Source organism: Mustelus asterias, chromosome 1, assembly GCF_964213995.1.
Source record: "Mustelus asterias chromosome 1, sMusAst1.hap1.1, whole genome shotgun sequence".
Taxonomy (NCBI): Eukaryota; Metazoa; Chordata; class Chondrichthyes; order Carcharhiniformes; family Triakidae; genus Mustelus; species Mustelus asterias.
Window position 1 is genome coordinate 180,355,433 of NC_135801.1, and position 14,546 is coordinate 180,369,978.

Genomic DNA, 14,546 nt, shown 5'->3' on the forward strand with positions numbered 1-14,546 from the left:
GATTTTTACCAAGCGACAGTGAAGGAACAGCCATATATTTCCATGTCAGGATGGTGAGTGACTTGGAGGGAAACTTCCAGATGGTGGGTTTCCCATGCATCTAGCGCTCTTGTCCTTCTAGATGATAGTGGTTGTGGGTTTGGAATGACCTTTGGTGAGTTTCTGCACTGCATCATGTAGATGGTACACATTGCTGCCACTGTCCATTGATGGTGAAGGGAATGAAGGTTTGGGCGTGAATGGAAGGGATGCCAGCCTTGTCCTGGATGGTCATAGATCATTGAATCCTTACAATACAGAAGGAGGCCATTCAGCCCATTGAGTCTGTACCAACCAGAATCCCGCCCAGGCCCTATTCCCGTAACCCCACACATTTACACTGTTACTTCCCCTGACACTAGAGTCAGTTTAGCATGGCCAACCAACCGAACCAGCACATCTTTGGACTGTGGAAGGAAACCGGACAGAAAGAAACCCACACAGACACAGTGAGGCCGGAATTGAACCTGGGTCCCTGTCTTTGAGAGGCAGCAGTGCTAACCACTGTGCCACCCTGCCGCCCTAGGGTCGAGCTTCTTGAGTTATTGGAGTTGCACTCATTTAGGCACTCATTCATCCCTGAATTGTGCTTTGTAAATTGTGGACAGTCTTTGGGGAATCTGGAGGTGAGTTACACACCGCAGGATCCCTTGCCTCTGACCAGTAATTTAGCCACAGTACTTATATGGCTAGTCCAATTCAATTTCTGGTCAATGCTAACCCTCCAGGATGCTACAATCAGTCAGGTAAAAGCACCTACTTTGTGTGCAGCGTGGCTCAGTCACAGTGGTTGTGGGCTCGTGGTAAACTACGCCCTCGAGTCTGAAAACATGCCATAGCAAAATTGTAACCCTTTGGTTTTGCTTGTACTCAATTTATCTTTGATCCAAGTCTTTTCAATTTCCACATCAGTTAAATCCTTCATTCTGTCAATGGCTCAAGTCACTGAACCAGCCAAAGAGAACGTTGTAGCTGCTTTCCTTGAATTCTTGCCTTTTTGAACTTCATTGAGGAATAGTTACAGCAAGCAAAAGTTCCGACAAAGCATCTACTGGAGATGAGCGAATAGATGAGGGAATCCTCAAAATCACAAAGTGTACTTGGAAGCACTGGGATCAAAGCTGTAGCCGTGAGGTTTCCTTTTATGTAGATGAAACGTTCCAAAAAGATTGAATAATTAACACATTCACAGACCAACTGATATGAAAAAAAACTTAAAATTGTTCAGCAAACATTTTTTTTGCGTCCTGCTTCTTATTCTTTTTATTCATTCATTAATACATGTGACTCGGCCAGCACTTTTATTGCCCATTCTTAATTGCCCTTGAGAAGGTGGTGGTGAGCTGCCTATTTGATGTTAAAAATTCTCTCACAATTCAATCCACAACAGGATTGGATGAATAAAAAAAAAATTGACATTTATATATCTCTTTTAACATAACAAAATATCCCAGAGCACTCTGCAGGAGCATTATCAGACAGAATTTGATATTGACAAAAAAGTAGGAAAATATTAAGACAAGTAACCAAAACCTTGGTCAAAGGGGAAGATTTCAATGAGCATCTTAAAGGGGGAGGTAGACCTAGAGATCTAGAGGGGGGTGGGGGGTGGGAGCGTGGCATTGGGACCCAGGCAGCACGCCCACCAAATGTAGGATATGCCAGAGCCCGAATTGAAGAAGAGTGATCTCAGATTTGAGACCATGAACGGTTTGATCACAAAGATGCGAATTTTTATACTTGAGCTGTTTCCAGACTGGGAGCCAATGTCAGTCAGTGAGCACTGAGATGATAGGAGAACAGAACCTGGTGCAGCGACAGTAGAGTTTGATGGACGCAAGTTTATGGAGGATGGAACATAAGAATGTAAGTAATAGTAGCAGGAGTAGTCCACACAGTTCCCTGAGCTTGCTCCACCATTAGGGGCGGCACGGTGACACAGTGGTTCGCACTGCTACCTCTCAGTTCCAGGGGCCTGGGTTCGATTCCAGCCTCGGGTCACTGTCTGTGCGGAGTCTGCACGTTCCCTCCCCGTGTCTGCATGGGTTTCCTCCGGTTTCCTCCCACAGTCCGAAAGATATGCTAAATTCTCCCTCAGTGTACCTGAACAGGTGCTGGAGTGATGACTAGGGGATTTTCACAGTAACTTCATTGCAGTGTTAATGTAAGCCTACTTATGACAAATAAATAAATAAACAATATGATCATCGCTGATCTTCAGTTTCAACTCCACTTCCCGGCCACTCCTCATTTTCCTTGACAACTTGATAAGCCAAAAATGTAATTCAGCCTTTAATAGACACAATAATGGAGCATCCACAACTTTCTGGTGTAGAAAATTCTGGAGATTCACAACATTTTGAGCAAAGAAATTTCTCCTCTTTTTAAAAATTCATTTGTGGGACACGGATATCGCTGGCTGGCCAGCATTTATTGTCCATCACTACTTCCCCAAGGGCAGTTGAGAGTCAACCACATTGCTGTGGCTCTGGAGTCACATGTAGGCCAGACCAGGCAAGGACGGCAGATTTCCTTCCCTAAAGGACATTAGTGAACCAGATGGGTTTTTCTGACAATCGATAATGGTTTCATGGTCATCAGTAGATTCTTAATTCCAGATATTTTTATTGAATTCAAATTCCACCATCTGCTGTGGTGGGATTTGAACCCGGGCCCCCAAACATTAGCTGGGATTCTAGATTAATAGTTGAGAGATAATAACAGTAGGCCATTGCCTCCACCTAATTGCCTCCCCTGCCATCAGGGGAGAGGTGTGGAAGGAGATAAGTCAGGAGAGTATTGCAGTAGTGGGGCAGAATTCTATGAGCGTTGCGGGGGGTGGGGGGGGGGGTGTTGATGGGGGGGGGGGGGGGGGCGTTAAGACCCAGATTCCTTAGATTACAGGTCAATATATATGGGCTGGTCAGATGGGCAGAACAGTGGCAAATGAAATTTAACCCTGAAAAGTATGAGGTGATCCATTTTGGGAGGACTAACAAGACAAAGAAACACACAAATGAACGGTATGGCGCTAGGAAGTATGGAGGATCAGAGGGACCTTGGGGTGTATATCCAAAGATCCCTGAAGGCAGCAGGACAGGTAGATAAATGGTTAAAAAGGCATATAGGATATTAGCATTTATTAGCCGTGGCTTAGGATATAAGTTTGTTTACCCCAGTCCAATGCCGGCATCTCCACATTAGGTTTCCTCCCACAGTCCAAAGATGTGCAGGTTAGGTTGATTGGCCATGCTAAAATTGCCCCTTAGTGTCCTGAGATGAGTAGGTTAGAGGGATTAGTGGGTAGAATATGTAGGGATATGGGGGTAGGGCCTGGGTGGGATTGTGGTCGGTGCAGACTCGATGGGCCGAATGGCACTGTACGGATTCTAAGATTCTAAGATTCTAAGATTAGGATATAAGAGCAGGGAGGTTCTGATGGAGCTGTATAAAATGCTCATTCGAGTACTGTGTTAGAGTTCTGGTTGCCACGCTATAGAAAAGCTCTGATTGCACGAGAAAGGGTGCCAAGGAGATTCACCAAGATGCTGCCTGGGCTGGAGTGTTTCCGCTATGAGGAGAGGCTGGTTAGGCTGGGGTTGTTTTCGTTAAAGCAGAGATGGTTGAGGGAGGGACCTGATTAAGGTGTACAAAATTATGAGGCACACAGATAGGTAGGTAGGAAAGAACTTTTCCCCTAAGCAGATGGGTCAATAACCAGGGGATATAGATTTAAGATAAGGGCCAGGAGATTTAGAGGGGATTTGAGGAAACATCTTTCACCCAGAGGGTGGCGAGAATCTGGAAGTCACTGCCTGAAAGGGTGGTAAAGGCAGGAGCCCTCACAACATTTAAGAAGCATTTAGATGAGCACTTGAAATGCCAGAGCGTTCAAGGCTACAGACCCAGTGTTGGAAAATGGGATTAGAATAGATAGCTGGAGAGGTAGATGGGGCAGCATGGTGGCACAGTGCTTAGCACTACTTAGCACTGCTGCCAGGGCCCCAGGTTCGATTCCCGGCTTGAGTCTCTGTCTGTGTGGAGTCTGTACACTCTCCCTGTGTCTCCGTGCATTTCCTCCGGGTGCTCTGGTTTCCCCCCACAGTCCAAAGATGTGCGGGTTAGGTGGATTGGCCATGCTAAATTGTCCCTTAGTGTCAGGGGGACTTGCTGTGGTAAATGCATGGGGTTATGGGGATAGGGTCTTAACAAAGAACAAAGAACAGTACAGCACAGGAAACAGGCCCTTCGGCCCTCCAAGCCTGTGCCGCTCCTTGGTCCAACTAGACCAATCGTTTGTATCCCTCCATTCCCAGGCTGCTCATGTGACTATCCAGGTAAGTCTTAAACGATGTCAGCGTGCCTGCCTCCACCACCCTACTTGGCAGCGCATTCCAGGCCCCCACCACCCTCTGTGTAAAAAACGTCCCTCTGATGTCTGAGTTATACTTCGCCCCTCTCAGCTTGAGCCCGTGACCCCTCGTGATCGTCACCTCCGACCTGGGAAAAAGCTTCCCACTGTTCACCCTATCTATACCCTTCATAATCTTGTATACCTCTATTAGATCTCCCCTCATTCTCCATCTTTCCAAGGAGAACAACCCCAGTCTACCCAATCTCTCCTCATAGCTAAGACCCTCCATACCAGGCAACATCCTGGTAAACCTTCTCTGCACTCTCTCCAATGCCTCCACGTCCTTCTGGTAGTACGGCGACCAGAACTGGACGCAGTACTCCAAATGTGGCCTAACCAGCGTTCTATACAGCTGCATCATCAGACTCTAGCTTTTATACTCTATACCCCGTCCTATAAAGGCAAGCATACCATATGCCTTCTTCACCACCTTCTCCACCTGTGTTGCCACCTTCAAGGATTTGTGGACTTGCACACCTAGGTCCCTCTGTGTTTCTATACTCCTGATGACTCTGCCATTTATTGTATAACTCCTCCCGACATTATTTCTTCCAAAATGCATCACTTCACATTTATCCGGATTAAATTCCATCTGCCACCTCTCCGCCCAATTTTCCAGCCTATCTATATCCTGCTGTATTGCCCGACAATGCTCTTCGCTATCCGCAATTCCAGCCATCTTTGTGTCATCCGCAAACTTGCTGATTACACCAGTTACACCTTCTTCCAAATCATTTATATATATCACAAATAGCAGAGGTCCCAGTACAGAGCCCTGCGGAACACCACTGGTCACAGACCTCCAGCCGGAAAAAGACCCTTCGACCACTATCCTCTGTCTCCTATGGCCAAGCCAGTTCTCCACCCATCGAGCCACTTCTCCTTGTATCCCATGAGCCTTAACCTTCTTAACCAACCTGCCATGTGGGACTTTGTCAAATGCCTTACTGAAATCCATATAGACGACATCCACGGCCCTTCCTTCATCAACCGTTTTTGTCACTTCCTCAAAAAACTCCACCAAATTTGTAAGGCACGACCTCCCTCTTACAAAACCATGCTGTCTGTCACTAATGAGATTGTTCCGTTCTAAATGCACATACATCCTGTCTCCAAGAATCCTCTCCAACAACTTCCCTACCACGGACGTCAAGCTCACCGGCCTATAATTTCCTGGGTTATCCCTGCTACCCTTCTTAAACAACGGGACCACATTCGCTATCCTCCAATCCTCAGGGACCTCATCCGTGTCCAAAGAAGCGACAAAGATTTCCGTCAGAGGCCCAGCAATTTCACCTCTCGTCTCCCTGAGCAGTCGAGGATAGATGCCATCAGGCCCTGGGGCTTTGTCAGTTTTAATGTTCCCTAAAAAACCTAACACTTCCTCTCTTGTAATGGAGATTTTCTCTAACGGGTCAACACCTCCCTCCGAGACACTCCCGGTTAACACGCCCCTCTCCTTCGTGAATACCGATGCAAAGTATTCATTTAGGATCTCCCCTATTCCCTTGGGTTCTAAGCATAATTCCCCTCCTTTGTCCCTGAGAGGTCCGATTTTCTCCCTGACAACTCTTTTGTTCCTAACGTATGAATAGAATGCCTTAGGATTCTCCTTAATCCTGCCTGCCAAGAACATCTCGTGCCCTCTTTTTGCCCTTCTAACTCCCCGTTTGAGATCTTTCCTACTCTCTCTGTATTCCTCCAGAGCTCCATCTGTTTTCAGTTGCCTGGACTTAACGTACGCCTCCCTTTTCATTTTAATCAGATCCTCAATTTCCCTGGTTATCCACGGCTCTCAAATCCTACCTTTCCTATCTTTCCTTTTTACAGGCACATGCCTATCCTGCAGCCTTATCAATAGTTCCTTAAAAGACTCCCACATGCCAGACGCGGACTTACCCTCGAACATCCTCTCCCAATCAACATCCACCAATTCCTGCCTAATCCGGCTATAGTCAGCCTTCCCCCAATTTAGCACCCTGCCCGTAGGACAGCACTCATCCTTGTCCATTACTATCCTAAAGTTAACAGAGTTGTGGTCACTATTTGCCACATGTTCCCCTACCGAAACTTTGACGACCTGACCGGGCTCATTTCCCAGAACTAGGTCCAGTATAGCCCCCTCTCTAGTCGGGCTATCTACATACTGTTCCAAAGAACCTTCCAGTACGCATTTTACAAATTCCTCCCCGTCCGGTCCCCCAGCTCTAAGCACTTTCCAGTCTGTGCCAGGGAAATTAAAGTCCCCCACTACAACAACCCTATTTTTTCTGCACCTATCCAGAATCTCCTGACATATCCTTTCCTCCACTTCCCGTGGGCTGTTGGGTGGTCTGTAGTACACCCCCAGCATAGTGACTGCACCCTTCCTGTTTCTGAGTTCCACCCACAGCGACTCAGTACATGACCCCTCTAAGTTGTCTACCCTCTGCACCGCGGTAATATGCTCCTTAACTAATATCGCTACTCCCCCACCTTTTTTAGCCCCTCCTCTGTCTCGCCTAAAACACTGATACCCCGGAATATTCAGCTGCCAGTCCTGTCCTTCTTTTAACCAAGTCTTGGTGGAATTGTGTCCAGTGCAGACTCGGTGGGCCAAATGGCCTCCTTCTGACTGTAGGATTCTATGAGATGCTTGATGGCCAGCACAGAAATGATGGGCTGAAGTGCCTCTTTCAGTGCTAGAAAACTCTATGGGTGCGATTTTAACCCCTGCTCATGCCATGCTCCTGCTGCATCGAAGACAGAGATTTTTGCAACAAGATAAATCTACATTCACTGCAGCGGGATGGCAAGTTTCCGGCCATGGACTCTATAAAAAGCAGATACTGAACCCACGCTTATCCGCAGCAGAATCTGTTCGGCAATGTTACCTCAGGCTGCCTCCGAATTAGATGCCCGTGGGCTCACAATCATAGGAACTGGTTCACTAATCATGGTTCGCTAATGTACTTTAGGGAAAGAAATCTGCCACCTTTTACCTGGTCTGGCTTAAATGTGACTCCAGAGCCACAGCAATGTGGTTGACTCTCAACTGCCCTTGGGCAACGAGGGATGGGCAATAAATGCTGATGTGGAGATGCCAGCGTTGGACTGGGGTAAACACAGTAAGAAGTCTCACAACATCAGGTTAAAGTCCAACAGGTTTATTTGGTAGCAAAAGCCACTAGCTTTCGGAGTGCTGCTCCTTCATCAGGTAAATTGCACCGTCCCTTACCTGATGAAGGAGCAGCGCTCCGAAAGCTAGTGGCTTTTGCTACCAAATAAACCTGTTGGACTTTAACCTGGTGTTGTTAAACTTCTTACAATAAATGCTGGCCAGCCAGTGACACCCATGTCTCACGAATGAATAAAAAAAACAAGTGTCAGCTTAGAATCCTACAAGTGAAGCTTGTGAGACACTAACTGACCTCGGGCGACATCCTGACGAGACACAAGAATTCAGAACCGAAGAGGAGATTCAAACAATGGAATGAGTTTTCATCAATTAAAATTGAAATACGGCACAATAGTTTCTCTAACATTTGAAAGGCATTATTGATGTAGATGTAAGTAGGTTACTAAAGTTAAGACGATGCTTTCACATTGAGAAGAGTTTATTTATTAGTGTCACAAGTAGGCTTTCATTAACACTGCAATGAAGTTACTGTGAAAATCCCAAGAAGCTATGGGAATATGGAAAGCAAGAATCTGAATAGGCCATGTGGCTCATTGCAGTGTATCCAGTTTACCATCTCGGTAATTGTAACAAACTCTAATTTCAATATCTGTTTCTGAAGGATTGCTCCAAAATAAGCAGTCAATATAAACTTAAAATTAAATACCAAGCTGTACCAGAGGTTGAAGGAATGTTTTCTTACCCTCCACCCATCTCAATGAAGTAGCAGATAAATGGAATAGACTTTAAATGAAAAGTTAATTACAAATGTATTCCTTCAAAACAAAAGCTTGATAAGCATCTGATGAAGAATAGCCATGAAAGCTACAAAGCTAAGAAAGTTAAAAGGATGATTATGAGAACAGAGATGATTGTATGGAATATAATAGACCCTGTCTTGCTGGAACCATTGAAATATTTGATTTGATTTATTATTGTAACATGTATTAGTATACAATGAAGAGTGTTGTTTCTTGCGCGCTATACAGACAAAGCATACCGTTCATAGAGAAGGAAAGGAGAGAGTGCAGAATGTAGTGTTACAGTCATAGCTAGGGTGTAGAGACAGATCAACTTAGTGTGAGGTAGGTCCATTCAAAATTGTGATGGCAGCAGGGAAGAAGCTGTTCTTGAGTCGGTTGGTACATGATCTCAGACTTTTGTATCTTTTTCCTGATGGAAGAAGGTGGAAGAGAGAATGTCCGGGGTGCGTCGGTCCTGAATTATTCTTGTTGCTTTTCCAAGCCAGCTGGAAGTCATAGAGATTTACAACATGGAAACAGGCCCTTCGGCCCAACTTGTCCATGCCGCCTTTTTTTAAAACCCCTAAGTTAGTCCCAATTGCCCGCATTTGGCCCATATCCCTCTACACCCATCTTACCCATGTTACTGTCTAAATGCTTTTTTAAAGACAAAATTGTACCCCCTCTACTACTACCTCTGGCAGCTTGTTCCAGACCCTCACCACCCTCTGTGTGAAAAACTTGCTCCTCTGGACACTTTTGTATCTCTTCCCACTCACATTAAACCTATGACCTCAAGTTTTAGACTCCCCTATCTTTGGGAAAATATATTGACTATCAAGCTGATCTATGTTCCTCATTATTTTATAGACCTCTATAAGATCACCCCTCAGCTTTCTATGTTCCAGAGAAAAAAGTCCCAGTCTATCCAGCCTCTCCTTATAACTCAAATCCATCAAGTCCCGGTAGCATCCTAGTAAAGCTTTTCTGCACTCTTTCGAGTTTAATAATATCCTTTTTATAATAGGGTGTCCAGAACTGTACACAGTATTCCAAGAGTGGCCTTACCAATGTCTTGTACAACTTCAACAAGACGTTCCAACTCCTGTATTCAATGTTCTGACTGATGAAACCAACCATGCTGAATGCCTTCTTCACCACTCTGTCCACCTGTGACTCCACTTTCAAGGAGCTATGAACCTGTACCCCTAGATTTCTTTGTTCTGTACCTCTCCCCAACACCCTACCATTAACTGAGTAAGTCCTGCCCTGGTTCAATCTACCAAAATGCATCACCTCGCATTTATCCAAATTAAACTCCATCTGCCATTCGTCAGCCCACTGGCCCAGTTGATCAAGATCCTGTTGCAATCCGAGATAACCTTCTTCACTGTCTGCTATGCCACCAATCTTGGTGTCATCTGCAACTTACAAACCATGCCTCCTGTATTCTCATCCAAATCATTAATATAAATGACAAATAACAGTGGACCCAGCACTGATCCCTGAGGCACACCGCTGGTCACAGGCCTCCAGTTTCAAAAACAACCCTCTACAACCACCCTCTGTCTTCTGTCATCAAGCCAACTTTGTATCCATTTAGCTACCTCACCCTGGATCCCGTGAGATTTAACCTTATGCAACAACCTACCATGCGGTACCTTGCTAAAGTCCATGTAGACAACATCAACTGCACTGCCCTCATCTACCTTTTTGGTTACCCCTTCAGAAAACTCAATCAAATTTGTGTGACATGATTTTCCACTCACAAAGCCATGCTGACTGTCCCTAATCAGTCCTTGCATCTCTAAATGCCTGTAGATCCTGTCTCTCAAAATATCTTCCAACACCTTACCCACGACAGATGCGAGGCTCACTGGCCTGTCGTTCCCAGGCTTTTCCCTGCAGCCCTTTTTAAAGAAAGGCTAGGAGGCTGGGAACACATGAAGCAAATGTGGAATACAAGGAAAGTAGAAAGAAACTTAGGCAAGGAGTGAGGAGGGCTTAAAGGGGTCACGAAAAGTCATTGGCCAGCAGGATTAAGGAAAATCCCAAGGTTTTTTATACGTTTATAAAGCGCAAGAGGGTAGCCAGGGAGAGGGTTGGCCCACTCAAGGACAAGGGAGGGAATCTATGCGTGGAGCCAGAGGAAATGGGTGAGGTATTAAATGAACACTTTGCATCAGTATTCATCAAAGAGAAGGACTTGGTGGATGATGAGTCTGGAAAAGTGTGAGTAGATCGTTTGAGTCATGTTGAGATCAAAAAGGAGGACATATTGGGGTTCTTGAGAAGCACTAAGGTAGACAAGTCCCCAGGGCCTGATGAGATATACCCCAGAATACTGAGAGAGGCAAGGAAGGAAATTGCTGGGGCCTTGAGAGAAACCTTTGTATCCTCACTGGCTACAGGGGAGGTCCCAGAGGATTGGAGAATAGCCAATGTTGTTCCTTTGCTTCAGAAGGGTAGCAAGAATAATCCAGGTAATTACAGGCCGGTGAGCCTTACATCAGTAGTAGGGAAATTATTGGCGTGGATTCTTTGAGACAGGATTTACTCCCACTTGGAAATAAGTGGATGTATTAGCGAGAGACAACATGGTTTTGTGAAGGGGAGGTTGTGTCTAACTAACTTGATTGAGTTTTTCGAGGAAGTGACGAAGATGATTGATGAGGGTCGGGCTGTGGATGTTTTCTAAATGGACTTCAATAAGGCCTTTGACAAGGTCCCTCATGGCAGACTGGTGCAGAAGGGGAAGTCGCATGGGATCAGAGGTGAGCTGGCAAGGTAGATACAGGACTGGCTCAGTCATAGAAGACAGAGGGTAGCAATGGAAGGGTGCATTTCTGAATGGAGGGCTGTGACAAGTGGCATTCCTCAGGGATCAGTGCTGGGACCTTTGCTGTTTGTAATATATATAAATGATTTGGAGGAAAATGTAACTGGTTTGATTAATAAGTTTGCGGACGACACAAAGGTTGGTGGATTTGCAGATAGCAATGAGGACCATCAGAGGATACAGCAGGATATAGATTGGTTGGAGACTTGGGCGGAGAGATGGAGTTTAATCCAGTAATGTGAGGTAATGCATTTTGGAAGGTCGAATACAGATAGAAAATATACAGTAAATGGCAGAACCCTTAAGATAGGCAGAGGGATCTGGGTGTACAGGTGCACAGGTCACTGCAAGTGGCAATGCAGGTGGAAAAGGTAGTCAAGAAGGCATATGGCATGTTTGCCTTCATTGGCCGGGGCATTGAGTTTAAAAATTGGCAAGTCATGTTGCAGCTTTATGGAACCTTAGTTAGGCCGCACTTGGAATATAGTGTTCAATTCTGGTCGCCACACTACCAGAAAGATGTGGAGGCTTTGGAGAGGGTACAGAAAAGATTTACCAGGATGTTGCCTGGTATGGAGAGCATTAGCTATGAGGAGAGGTTGGAGAAACTTGGTTTGTTCTCACTGGAACGACGGAGGTTGAGGGGTGACCTGATAGAAGTCTACAAGATTATGAGGGACATGGACAGAGTGGGTAGTCAGAAGCTTTTTCCCAGGGTGGAAGAGTCAATTACCAGAGAGCATACGTTTAAGGTGCGAGGGGCAAGGTTTAAAGGAGATGTGCGAGGCAAGTTTTTTACACAGAGGGTGGTGAGTGCCTGGAACTCGCTGTCGGGGAAGGTAGTGGAAGCAGATATGATAGTAACTTTTAAGGGGCGTCTTGACAAATACATGAATCGGATGGGAATGGAGGGATATGGTCCCCATAAGGGTAGGGGGTTTAGGTTCAGTCGGGTAGCATGGTCGGTGCAGGCCTGGAGGGCCGAAAGGCCTGTTCCTGTGCTGTAATTTCCTTTGTTGTTTGTTGTTTGTATTTGCCACTCTCCAATCTTCAAGCACCTCACCTGTGACTATCGATGATTCAAATATCTCTGCTAGGGGACCCGCTATTTCCTCCCTAGCCTCCCACAATGTCCTGGGATACATTTCATCAGGTCCCGGGGATTTATCTACCTTGATGCGCTTTAAGACTTCCAGCACCTCCTTCTCTGTAATATCTACACTCCTCAAGACATCATTATTTTGATTTGATTTGATTTGAATTTATTTGATTTATTATCGTCACATGTATTAACATACAGTGAAAAATATTGTTTCTTGCACGCTATACAGACAAAACATACCATTCATAGAGAAGGAAACGAGAGAGTGCAGAATGTAGTGTTACAGTCATAGCTAGGGTGTAGAGAAAGATCAACTTAATGCAAGGTAAGTCCATTCAAACGTCTGACAGAAACAGGGAAGAAGCTGTTCTTGAGTCGGTTGGTACATGGCCTCAGACTTTTGTATCTCTTTCTCAAAGGAAGACGGTGGAAGAGAGAATGTCCGGGGTGCGTGGGGTCCTTAATTATGCTGGCTGCTTTGCTGAGGCAGCGAGAAGTGTAGACAGAGTCAGTGGATGGGAGGCTGGTTTGCGTGATGGATTGGGCTACATTCACAACCTTTTGTAGTTCCTTGCGATCTTGGGCAGAGCAGGAGCCATCCAAGCTGTGATACAACCAGAAAGAATGTTTTCTATGGTGCATCTGTAAACGTTGGTGAGAGTCGTAGCTGACATGCCCAATTTTCTTCGTCTTCTGAGAAAGTAAAGGCGTTGGTGGGCTTTCTTAACTATCGTGTCAGCATGGGTGGACCAGGACAGGTTGTTGGTGATCTGGACACCTAAAAGCTTGAAGCTCTCGACCCTTTCTACTTCGTCCCCATTGATGTAGACAGGGGCATGTTCTCCTTTATGTTTCCTGAAGTTGATGACAATCTCCTTTGTTTTGTTGACATTGAGGGAGAGATTATTGTTGCCGCATCAGTTCACCAGATTCTCTATCTCATTCCTGTACTCTGTCTCGTCACTGTTTGAGATCCGACCCACTACAGTGGTGTCATCAGCAAACTTGAAAATCGAATTGGAGGGGAATTTGGCTGCACAGTCATAGGTGTATAAGGAGTATAGTAGGGAGCTGAAAACACAGCCTTGTGGGGCACCGGTGTTGAGGATGATCGTGGAGGAGGTGGTGTTGCCTATCCTTACTGATCGTGGTCTGTGAGTTAGGAAGTTCAGGATCCAGTCGCAGAGGGAGGTGCCGAGCCCCAGGCCATGGATTTTGGAGATGCATTTCGTGGGAATAATAGTGTTGAATAGTTGTAGGAAATGACGTCTGCTCTGGACCTGTTGCAGCGGTAAGCAAACTGTAGTGGATCCAGGTAGGGCGGGAGGCTGGAATTTATTCGTGCCATGACTAAATTTTCGAAGCACTTCATAATGATGGATGTCAGAGCCACCAGCCGATAGTCATTAAGGCATGCTGCTTGGTTTTTCTTAGGTACCGAGTTGATGGCCGTCTTCTTGAAGCAGATAGGGACCTCAGATTGTTGTTAAGAGAGGTTGAAGATGTCTGTGAATACCCCCACCAGCTGATCCGCGCAGGATCTGAGTGCACGTCCGGGTACTCCATCCGGGCCAGTTACTTTCCGTGTGTTGACCTTCAGGAAAGCTGCTCTGACATCTGCAATGGTGACCCCAGATACAGGTCATCCAGGACTCCAGGGCATGCTCTCATCATCAATCATGGGGGACTTCATAGAAATCCTACAGTACAGAAAGAGGCCATTCGGCCCATCGAGTCTGCACCGACCACAATCCCACCCAGGCCCTACCCCCATATCCCTACATATTTTACCCACTAATCCCTCTAACCTACACATCTCAGGACACTAAGGGGCAATTTAAGCATGGCCAATCAACCTAACCTGCACATCTTTGGAATGTGGGAGGAAACCGGAGCACCCGGAGGAAACCCACGCAGACACGAGGGGAATGTGCAAACTCCACACAGACAGTGATCTAAGCCGGGAATCGAACCCAGGTCCCTGGAGCTGTGAAGCAGCAGTGCTAACCACTGTGCTACCGTGCCGCCCTCTCGCTGACCTCTTGCTCAAAACGGGCATAGAATGCATCGAGCTCATCAGGGAGAGGTGTGTTGGAGCTGGCGATTTTACATGCCTTCATCTTGTAGCCTGTTATGTCTTGCAGACCTTGCCGTAGTTGGCGGGGGTCGGTGTAGCTAGCCTGGGACTCTAGCTTGGTCCAGTATTGTCTTTTGGCATCTTTGATGGATCTCCTTATCTGGCTTTCTTGTAT

At 46.0% G+C, this 14,546-nt stretch overlaps 1 protein-coding gene across 7 annotated transcripts in view; it reads left to right on the forward strand.

Moving 5' to 3' along the window:
• Nucleotides 1-14,546, forward strand: part of LOC144504323 (catenin alpha-2) — a 1,369,240-nt gene that overhangs the window by 799,939 nt on the left and 554,755 nt on the right. The window lies entirely within an intron of this gene.